Source organism: Myotis myotis, unplaced genomic scaffold (genome assembly GCF_014108235.1).
Source record: "Myotis myotis isolate mMyoMyo1 unplaced genomic scaffold, mMyoMyo1.p scaffold_m19_p_10, whole genome shotgun sequence".
Lineage (NCBI taxonomy): Eukaryota > Metazoa > Chordata > Mammalia > Chiroptera > Vespertilionidae > Myotis > Myotis myotis.
This window is the reverse complement of record NW_023416314.1, coordinates 1033310-1043033: the sequence shown is the minus strand read 5'-3', so window position 1 is coordinate 1043033 and position 9724 is coordinate 1033310. Positions and strand designations below refer to the sequence as shown.

Below are 9724 nucleotides of genomic sequence, written 5' to 3'. Positions count from 1 at the left end.
AAAGAATAAAGAATATTATACAGAGATCCAACAGCAGACTAGAGGATCCCAAGAATCAAGTCAAAGATATGAAATACGAAGAAGCAAAAAACACCCAACCAGAAAAGAAAAAAGAAAAAAGAATCAAAAATATGAAGATAGTGTAAGGAGCCTCTGGGACAACTTCAAGCATACCAACATCCAAATTATGGGGGTGCCAGAAGAAGAGAGAGAGCAAGATATTGAAAACCTATTTGCAGAAATAATGACAGAAAACTTCCCCTACCTGGTGAAAGAAATAGACTTACAAGTCCAGGAAGCACAGAGAACCCCAAACAAAAGGAATCCAAAGAAGACCACACCAAGACACATCATAATTTAAATGCCAAGGGCAAAAGACAAAGAGAGAATCTTAAAAGCAGCAAGAGAAAAAAAGTCAGTTACCTACAAGGGAGTACCCATAAGATTGTCGGCTGATTTCTCAACAGAAACTATGCAGGCCAGAAGGGAGTGGCAAGAAATATCCAAAGTGATGAATAGCAAGAACCTACAACCAAGATTACTCTACCCAGCAAAGCTATCATTCAGAATTGAAGGTCAGATAAAGAGCTTCACAGATAAGAAAAAGCTAAAGGAGTTCATCACCACCAAACCAGTATTATATGAAATGCTGAAGGGTATCCTTTAAGAAGAGGAAGAAGAAGAAAAAGGTAAAGATACAAATTATGAACAACAAATACACATCTATCAACAAGTGAATCTAAAAATCAAGTGAATAAATAATCTGATGAACAGAATAAACTGGTGAATAGAATAGAATCAGGGGCATAGAAAGGGAGTGGACTGACAATTCTGGGGAGGAAAGGGGTGTGGGGGGGTGCGGGAAGAGACTGGACAAAATCGTACACCTAAGGATGAGGACAGTGGGGGGGGGGGGGGTAAGGACAGAGGGTGGGGTGGGAACTGGGTGGAGGGGAGCTATGGGGGGGAAAAAGAGGAACAACTGTAATAATCTGAACAATAAAAATTTAATTTTTCAAAAAAGAAAGAAAGCCATTTTAACCCAAGATCAGTTTTAAAAAAAGGGTGGGGGAAGTAATGTTAGTCAAAAAAATATTAAGTCATGAGTGATATTTTTAAAATATATATATTTTATTGATTTCAGAGAGGGAGGGAGAAGGAGAGAGATAGAAACATCAATGATGAGAGAGGTCGATGGAGTAAGTGCATGATACACAGATATGCTCCCAAGACCAAACTGGAATTACAACTAAAATACAAAAAATATCCTGAATAATCAACTGAAGACTAGTTGAAGAGAACCCTGATAACCAAGGATGGAAAGTGGAGGCCTCATAGAGACAGGTAGGAAGGATGGAGGCACGAAAAGACTGGGGAGGCTCCCACAGACAGTAGCGGAAGTTCTGGAGATGTATCTCAGCTGGGGGGTCTGCCACTGAGAACTCTGGTGTATAAACCCCAAGCTGGGCCCTCCAGCAGAGTGCTCCAGAACTGAGAAAAGTGTCACATAACATCTGGCTGTGAAAAGCATCAGGGTGCCTGGCCAGCCTGGGTCAGTGGTTGAACATCAACCTATGAGCCAAGAGGTCACAGTGCGATTCCCAGTCAAGGCATATGCCCAGGCTGTGGGCTCCATCCTCAGTGGGAGACATGCAGAAGGCAGCCGATCAATGATTCTCTCTCATCATTGATGTTTCTATCTCTCTCCTCCTCGCCCTTCTTCTCTGAAATCAATAAAAACATATTTTTAAAGTATTTTAATAAAAGAAAAGCAGCAGGGTTACTGTCTGCCAAGAAGAGACAACTTGAAATGCAGGCATCCTCTTAAAGGGCCAATGCACAACATTTCGTGTGCAGCCATTCACCTTGGGTTCCAGCAGAAGGAGGGCAGAGTGGACTAGAGCTGTGTGAGCAGAAGTCAGGGTTGGGGGCTCTGGGGTTAGAACTCAGAAGGCAGACACCCTACTTGCCTGTACTAAGTTGTTCCTTCATGCTGAGGAGGTCATCTTTCTCAGGCAGAACTTTGTTATTCAGGCAGTTTTTGCCTGGGGGTTGGGGAGGCAGGCAGTTGACTCACCCTTACTCCTTACTCCACCCAGTTGAGTTTCTGAGGCCCATTTCTGAGAATAACAATTAGTCTCCCGGTAGAAGCAATTGCCCCACCCTTTTGGAAAACCTCTCATCCCACCTGTGGACCATTGCCTGAGCCTACTCAAGACTAAAACCAGAGATTAAAAATGGTAGCAGAGTAAGTGGATGCTACACAGACATGCTCCAAGGAAAACTGGAATTACAACTAAAATACAGAAAAACTTCTTGAATAATCAAAGGCAAACTCGCTGGAGAGAACCGTAATAACAGAGGACCTAAAGTGGAGACTGCACAGAGACTGGTAGGAGGGCAGAGGAAAGAAAGGGCTTGCAGGGCTCCCAAAGACAGCAACAAAGTTCAGGAGAGATATCTCAGCTGTGGGGAGTTTCCACTGAGAACTCTAGGATCTAATTCCCAAGCTGGGCCTCCCAGCAGAGAGCACCAGAAATGAGAAGGGTACCCACATAACATCTGGCTGTGAAAAGCAGTGGGGTTGCTGTCTGCCAGGGAGAGACGGCTGGAAATTCAGGTACCCTCTAAAAGGGCCAACTCTAAAAATTCCCTGGGGAGCCACTCAACTTGTGCACCAGCAGAGGGAGAGCAGAGTGGACTGGAGCTGTGTGAGCAGAAGCCAAGATTAGGAACTCAGGGGTTAGAGCTCAGAAGGCAGACACCACTGGTTTCCTGTGCTGAGTCATTCCCTCACACAGCAGAGGACATCTTTCCCATACAGACATTTGCTATACAGAAGACCTTGCCTGGGGAAAAGATAGCTGACCCACTCTATTGGAAAACACTTTGCCCCATGCTGCGGAGTTCCTAAAACTAACAATTAGCCTCCAAGCAGAAGCAACTGCCCCACCCTGTTGAAAAAAACTCTCATCACAACTGAAGATGATGGCCTGAGAGCAATTCAAATCAGAACCCTATCAGTCTGTAGGCAGAGGTGGTCTCTGGAGGCTTTGAGTCTTTGCCTGATCTAATTAGTCAGAAACAGTGTTTAATACTGTCCTGCTCTAGAGATTGAGAGGCATAGCAGATCTACCTAATACATAGTCACAAACCCAAACAGGCATGTAAAATGAGGAGCTAAAGAAACAACCCCCAAATGAAAGAACAAGAGAATTCTCCAGAAGAAGAGATAAATGAAAGAGATAAGAAACTTATCTGAAACAGAGTTTAGAGTAATGATGGTAAAGATGCTCAACAGCATGAGAAAAGATATAGTAACTATGAAAACAGAAATAAAGAATGACATAACAACAATAAAGAGCACATTGGAAGAAATACACAGCAGATTAGGAGAAGCTGAGGATCAGATCGGTGAATTAGAAGACAGGATTGAAAGAATCACTCAATCAGAGAGCCAAAAAGAAAAAAAAAAGAAAAACAATTAAAAAACAGGAGGACAGCTTAAGGGAGCTGTAGGACAATGTGAAACATAAAAATATTAGAACAGGTGTGTCAGAAGAGGCAGAAAGATAGAAAGGGATAGAGAATGTGTTGAAGAAATAATGGCAGAAAACTTCCCAAACATGGTGAGAGAAAAAGTCACACAAGTTTAGGAGGCATAGAAAACTCAACAAAGAAGAATCCAAGCAGGCCCACACCCAGACACATAATTAAAATGCCAAAAATAAAAGACAAAGAGAGAATCTTAAAGGCAGCAAGAGAAAAGCAAACTGTTACCTACAAAGGAACTCCCATAAGGCTGTTAGCTGATTTCTCATCAGAAACTCTATAGGCCAGAAGGAGTGAAGTTCTCAAGGTAATGAAAAGCAAGGATCTGAAACCAAGATTACTGTATCCAGCAAGGCTATCATTCAAAATAGGCAGTCAAATAAAGAGCTTCATGAACAACAACAACAAAAGGCTAACGGAGTTCATCACCACCAAGTCAGCATTACAAGAAATGCTAAACCGCCCAACCAGTGTGGCTCAGTGGATAGAGCGTCAGCCTGCCGACTCAAGGGCCCCAGGTTCGATTCCGGTCAAGGGCATGTGCCTGGGTTGCGGGCACATCCCCAGTAGGGAGTGTGCAGGAGGCAGCTGATCGATGTTTCAATCTCATCGATGTTTCTAACTCTCTATCCCTCTCCCTTCCTCTCTGTAAAAAATCAATAAAATATATTTTAAAAAATGCTAAAGGGACTGCTGTAATGAGAAGATGAAACAGAAACCTAGGCATACAGAATAAAAATGACTATAAATAAGTACCTATCAATAATAACCCTAGAGAAGAAGAACCAAAATGGCAGCATAGGTAAACACCTATATTTGCTGCCTCTCACAACCACATCAAAATTACAACTAAAAGACAGAACAACGACCACCCAGAACCACAGAAAAGCTGGCTGAGTGGAAGTTTCACAACTAGAGAGGTGAAGAATGCTCATTGAGACTGGTAAGAGGTGGGGAGACACAGAAAGTGCTGGCACCTGGATGTGCTGCTCTTTTAATTGAGAAGGAGATACAAGCTCCAAATTGCTCTAAACTCCAGTTCTGGGTGAGACTTTGGGGGACCCAGACACAAATGGGGAGAAACTGGAGTGTCTGGCATTGGGACAGGAATGCAAGGGCGGCTTTCTCTCAGAGGTGCTCGCAGAGATCATTGTTCCTGCACCAGGGCTCAAGACACTGAGACACAGGGCAGGGCTGACTGGGAGCCATTGCTCTTTGCTCTGCCCTGGTGATTCCCAGAGACCCCGCCCCACCCAATTTACAACCCCACCCAAGCTGTGTGCATCGGCTTTTGCATATGAATGGCCTGTCTTTTCTCCATATAAAACCTGTCAAACTGAAACTGGGTCCGAGAGCCCTAAAGCTTCCAAAAGAAGGCCCAAGGCCCAGCAGCCGCAGCCTCCCTTGCTTCATAGCTGGGCCTCATCTGGGCACCTCCAAACCCCATACAAAGAGGAGGAATCTGCAGATATCTCTGTAGCTCCTGCTGGACAGCCCAGACAGTGGCTGACCTTGCACCTCCTTGGAGATCCAAGAGCCAGTGTACCCAGTGGTCAGAGTGAGACCATACCAGATTGCAACTCTTCACATCCATAAGAGACACACTCAAGGGGCAGACTCAGTGAGCGCCAAAGCCCCACTGAAGCAAGTCCTGCCCCATAAGGGTGTCTCCTGCACAACAGATCTTCCAGTGTAGACACAGCTGGACATCACAGCCAATTGGCCTGGAGGTCAATTCCTCACAGTGATACCAACAGCAATCAAGGGTTAATTACAACAAGACTGTGCAAACAGCCTACAAAGGGGTGCACCAAGAGCGTCCACCTCAGATAACTGGGGAGGCTGAGCCACTGGGCCCTATAGGACACCTACCACAAAAGGATACTCTATCAACTCAAGGAGACTTAGCAGCTACCCAATGCATAGAAACAAACACAGCGAAGCAGCCAAAATGCAGAGGCAAAGAAACAAGTCACAAATGAAAGAGATGAATGAAAGCAAAATACTGGATATAGAGTTCAAAACCACGGTTATAAAATTATTCAAGAATCTTCTAGAAACCTCCGAGAAATTTAGTGAGACCCTCAAGGGTATTAAAAAGGAACAATCAGAAATTAAGCATACACTGACTGAAATAAAAAATATTATACAGGGATCCAACAGCACACTAGAGGATCCCAAGAATCAAGTCAAAGATTTGAAATATGAAAAAGCAAAAAACACCCAACCAGAAAAGAAAAAAGAATCCAAAAATATGAAGATAGTGTAAGGAGCCTCTGGGACAGCTTCAAGTGTACCAACATCCGAATTATGGGGGTGCCAGAAGAAGAGAGCAAGATATTGAAAACCTATTTGAAGAAATAATGACAGAAAACTTCCCCTACCTGGTGAAAGAAATAGACTTACAAGTCCAGGAAGCACAGAGAACGCCAAACAAGAGGAATCCAAAGAAGACCACACCAAGACACATCATAATTTAAATGCCAAGGGCAAAAGACAAAGAGCGAATCTTAAAAGAAGTAAGAGAAAAACAGTTAGTTACCTACAAGGGAGTATTCATACGACTGTCAGTGGATTTCTCAACAAAAACTATACAGGCCAGAAGGGAGTGGTAAGAAATATACAAAGTGATGAATAGCAAGAACTTACAACCAAGATTACTCTACCCAGCAAAGCTATCATTTAGAATTGAAGGTCAGATAAAGAGCTTCACAGACAAAAAGAAAAAGCTAAAGGAGTTCATTAACACCAAACCAGTACTATATGAAATGCTGAAAGGTATCCTTTAAGAAGAGGAAGAAGAAGAAAAAGGTAAAGATAAAAAATTATGAACAACAAAGTGACAACAAATACATATCTATCAACCTGAAAATCAAATGAATAAAAAACCTGATGAACAGAACAGACTGGTGAATATAATAGAATCAGGGGGATGGAAAGGGAGCAGACTGACAATTCTTGGGAGGAAGGGGTTGAAGGGGATGCAGGAAGAGATTGGACAAATAGCTTACACCTATGGACGAGGTCAGTGGGGCAGGGGGTGCGGTAGGCCTGGAGTGGGGTGGGAACCGGGTGGAGGGGAGTTATGGGGGGGAAAAAGAGGAACATCTGTAATAATCTGAACAATAAAGATTTTAAATAATAATAACAATAATAATAACTCTAAATGTAAATGGATTTTATGTTCCAATCAAAAGGCCTAGTGTAGTTGAATGAATACAAAAACATGACCCAAATATATACTATCTACAGCGACCCACCTCAGAACAAAAGACACACACAGGATGAGAGTGAAGGGATAGAAAGAAAATTTTCATGCTAATGGAAAAGAGAAGAAATTGGAGTAGCAATATTCATATCCAACAAAATAGACTTCAAAATGAAGGCCATGACAAGAGACAACAAAGGTCACTACATAATACTAAAGGAATTGATCCAACAAGAGGATATAACCCTAGTAAACATATATGCACCCAATATAGGAGCGCCTAAATCAGTGGTTCTCAACCTTCTGGCCCTTTAAATACAGTTCCTCATGTTGTGACCCAACCATAAAATTATTTTCATTGCTACTTCATAACTGTAATGTTGCTACTGTTATGAAGCGTAATGTAAATATCTGATATGCAGGATGGTCTCAGATGACCCCTGTGAAAGGGTCGTTTGACCGCCAAAGGGGTCACAACCCACAGGCTGAGAACCGCTGACCTAAATATATTAAAAACAAACAACAACAACAACAACAAAGAACCTTCTAGCCCTAACCAGTTTAGCTCAGTGGATAGAGCGTCGGTCTGCGGACTCAAGGGTCCCAGGTTCGACTCTGGTCAAGGGCATGTACCTTGGTTGCAGGCACATACCCAGTGGGGAGTATGCAGGAGGCAGCTGATAGATGTTTCTCTCTCATCGATGTTTTGAACTCTCTATCCCTCTCCCTTCCTCTCTGTAAAAAATCAATAAAATATATTTAAAAAAAAAAAAAACTTCTAGAGGATTTTAAGGGAGATATTGACAAGAATACAGTCAAAATAGGGGACTTTAACACCCCGCTGACTTCAATGGATAGATCTTCCAAACAAAACATTAACAAGGAAACAGTGACTCTAAAGGATACACTGGGTCAGATCGATTTATTTGACATTTATAGAACATTTCACTCCAAAGCTACAGAATATACATTCTTCTCAAGATCCCATAGATCATTCACAAAGATAGACCACATGTTAGGACACAAAACAAGTCTCTACAAGTTCAAGAAGATTGAAATCATATCAAGCATCTTCTCAGATCACAGTGGAATGAAATTAGAACTCAACTACAGTAAAAACACCCAAACATTCAAACACATGGAGGGTAAATAACCTGTTATTAAACAATGAATGGGTTGCCAACAAGATTAAGAAGGAAATAAAATATGGGGTGGCTGCGTCCATGGCAGAACGCAGGCTGGGCAGCTCATGGTCCACCCCAGCCTCTGCCGCAGGGAGGAGGGACACCAGCAGAAGTCGGGGCGCCAGCATACAGTCCTTGGATGGTCTGAACCTTCCTAGCACCATCTCTCCTGGCCTGAAAGACATCAACTGGTCGTCTCTCAGGGTCTACCACCAAATCCAGAGCCAGTAGTTCTTTGGTCCATCATCAGCCTGGACAACGCAGACTCCACTGACTAGTCCGGTGCCTGTGTGCCAGCTCTCCTGGGGCCCCGAGGGCTTGAGCAGAGGCTTTGCCCCTGATGGACATAGGGCACCCAGAGTCTCCTGTAGTTCGTGAATGTCAGGAATCCTATGAACAGCAGGCCAAAGCCATCCTCCAGGAACGCTACCTCCGCAGCCTGCTGGCCATCGTGGGTCGCCAGGTTAGCTTCACCTCGCATGAGGGTGTGCATGTGACCACCCACTTCAGAGCCACCATCATGAACGTGGCCAACTTCTATGTGTTGCAGCTGCAGACTCCAACCAGTATGCACTGCTCCAGTGTAGTGACTTTATTGCATACACCTTCAAGCTATAACGACATCATCGTGGTCACCTTCTGCCTTAAACCTATCTCAGGCTTCCAACAGTTCCAGATCTCTGGGCCTTATAGAGCTCAGAATTCCCTTGGGGTTTTGAGACAAGCTCCAAGCAACTGACTTCTTCAGATTTCCAGTGTCTAGTCAGTAAAATTCTGCAACCCCACAAATTCTAGATCCCATTGAAAGGAATGCTCTACCTCACAGAACTTTAAACTCTACAGAAATGTGGGTCTTGGGGCAGTTCCTGAAGACTGAAGGTAGGGTGGGGTCATGGAGGGGGCAGTGGGACTAAAGGAAGGCCAATTGCAAAAGAGAGAGAGAGAGAGAGAGAGAGAGAGAAAACTGCCTGGAAACAAATGAAAATGAACACACAACAACCCCAAATCTCTGTAACACAGCAAAAGCAGTCCTGACAAGGAAGTTCATAGCACTACAAAGAGAACAGTGAGAAAAGCCCAGAGTAAGTAGATGGAAGGAAATAATAAAGAACATTAGAGCAAAAATAAATAACATAGAGACTAAAAAATTTTTTTTTTTTAAATATATTTTATTGATTTTACAGAGAGGAAGAGAGAGGGATAGAGAGTTAGAAACATCAATGAGAGAGAAACATTGATCAGCTGCCTCCTGCACACTCCCCACTGGGGATGTGCCCGCAACCAAGGTACATGCCCTTGACCGGAATCAAACCTGGGACCCTTGAGTCCGCAGGCCGACGCTCTATCCGCTGAGCCAAACCGGTCAGGGCGACTAAAAAATTTTTGAAAAATCAATAAAAACTAAGAGCTGGTTCTTTGAAGGAATAAACAAAACTGATGAACCGTTAGCCAGACTCATCAAGAAACAGAGAGGAACCAAATAAATAAAATCAGAAATTAAAGCAGATAAGTAACCACCGACACCACAGAAAGACAAAGGATTATAAGAAAATAATATGAACTATATATGCCAACAAGCTGGACAATGAGGACAAAATGGACAAATTCCTACAAAAATACAATCTCCCAAAACTGAATCAGGAAGAATCAGAAAATCTGAATAGGCCAATAACAACTGGTGAAATAGAAGCAGTAATCAAAAAACTCCCAGCAAACAAAGGCCTAGGTCTGGATGGCTTCACAGAGGAATTTTACCAAGCATACAAAGAACACTTATAGT

At 43.1% G+C, this 9724-nt stretch overlaps 1 pseudogene; it reads left to right on the top strand.

The window, feature by feature from the left end:
* Window positions 1-4479: 4479 nt before the first annotated feature.
* On the top strand, window positions 4480-8562 carry LOC118664098 (annotated as a pseudogene).
* The last annotated feature ends 1162 nt before the right edge of the window (window positions 8563-9724 follow it).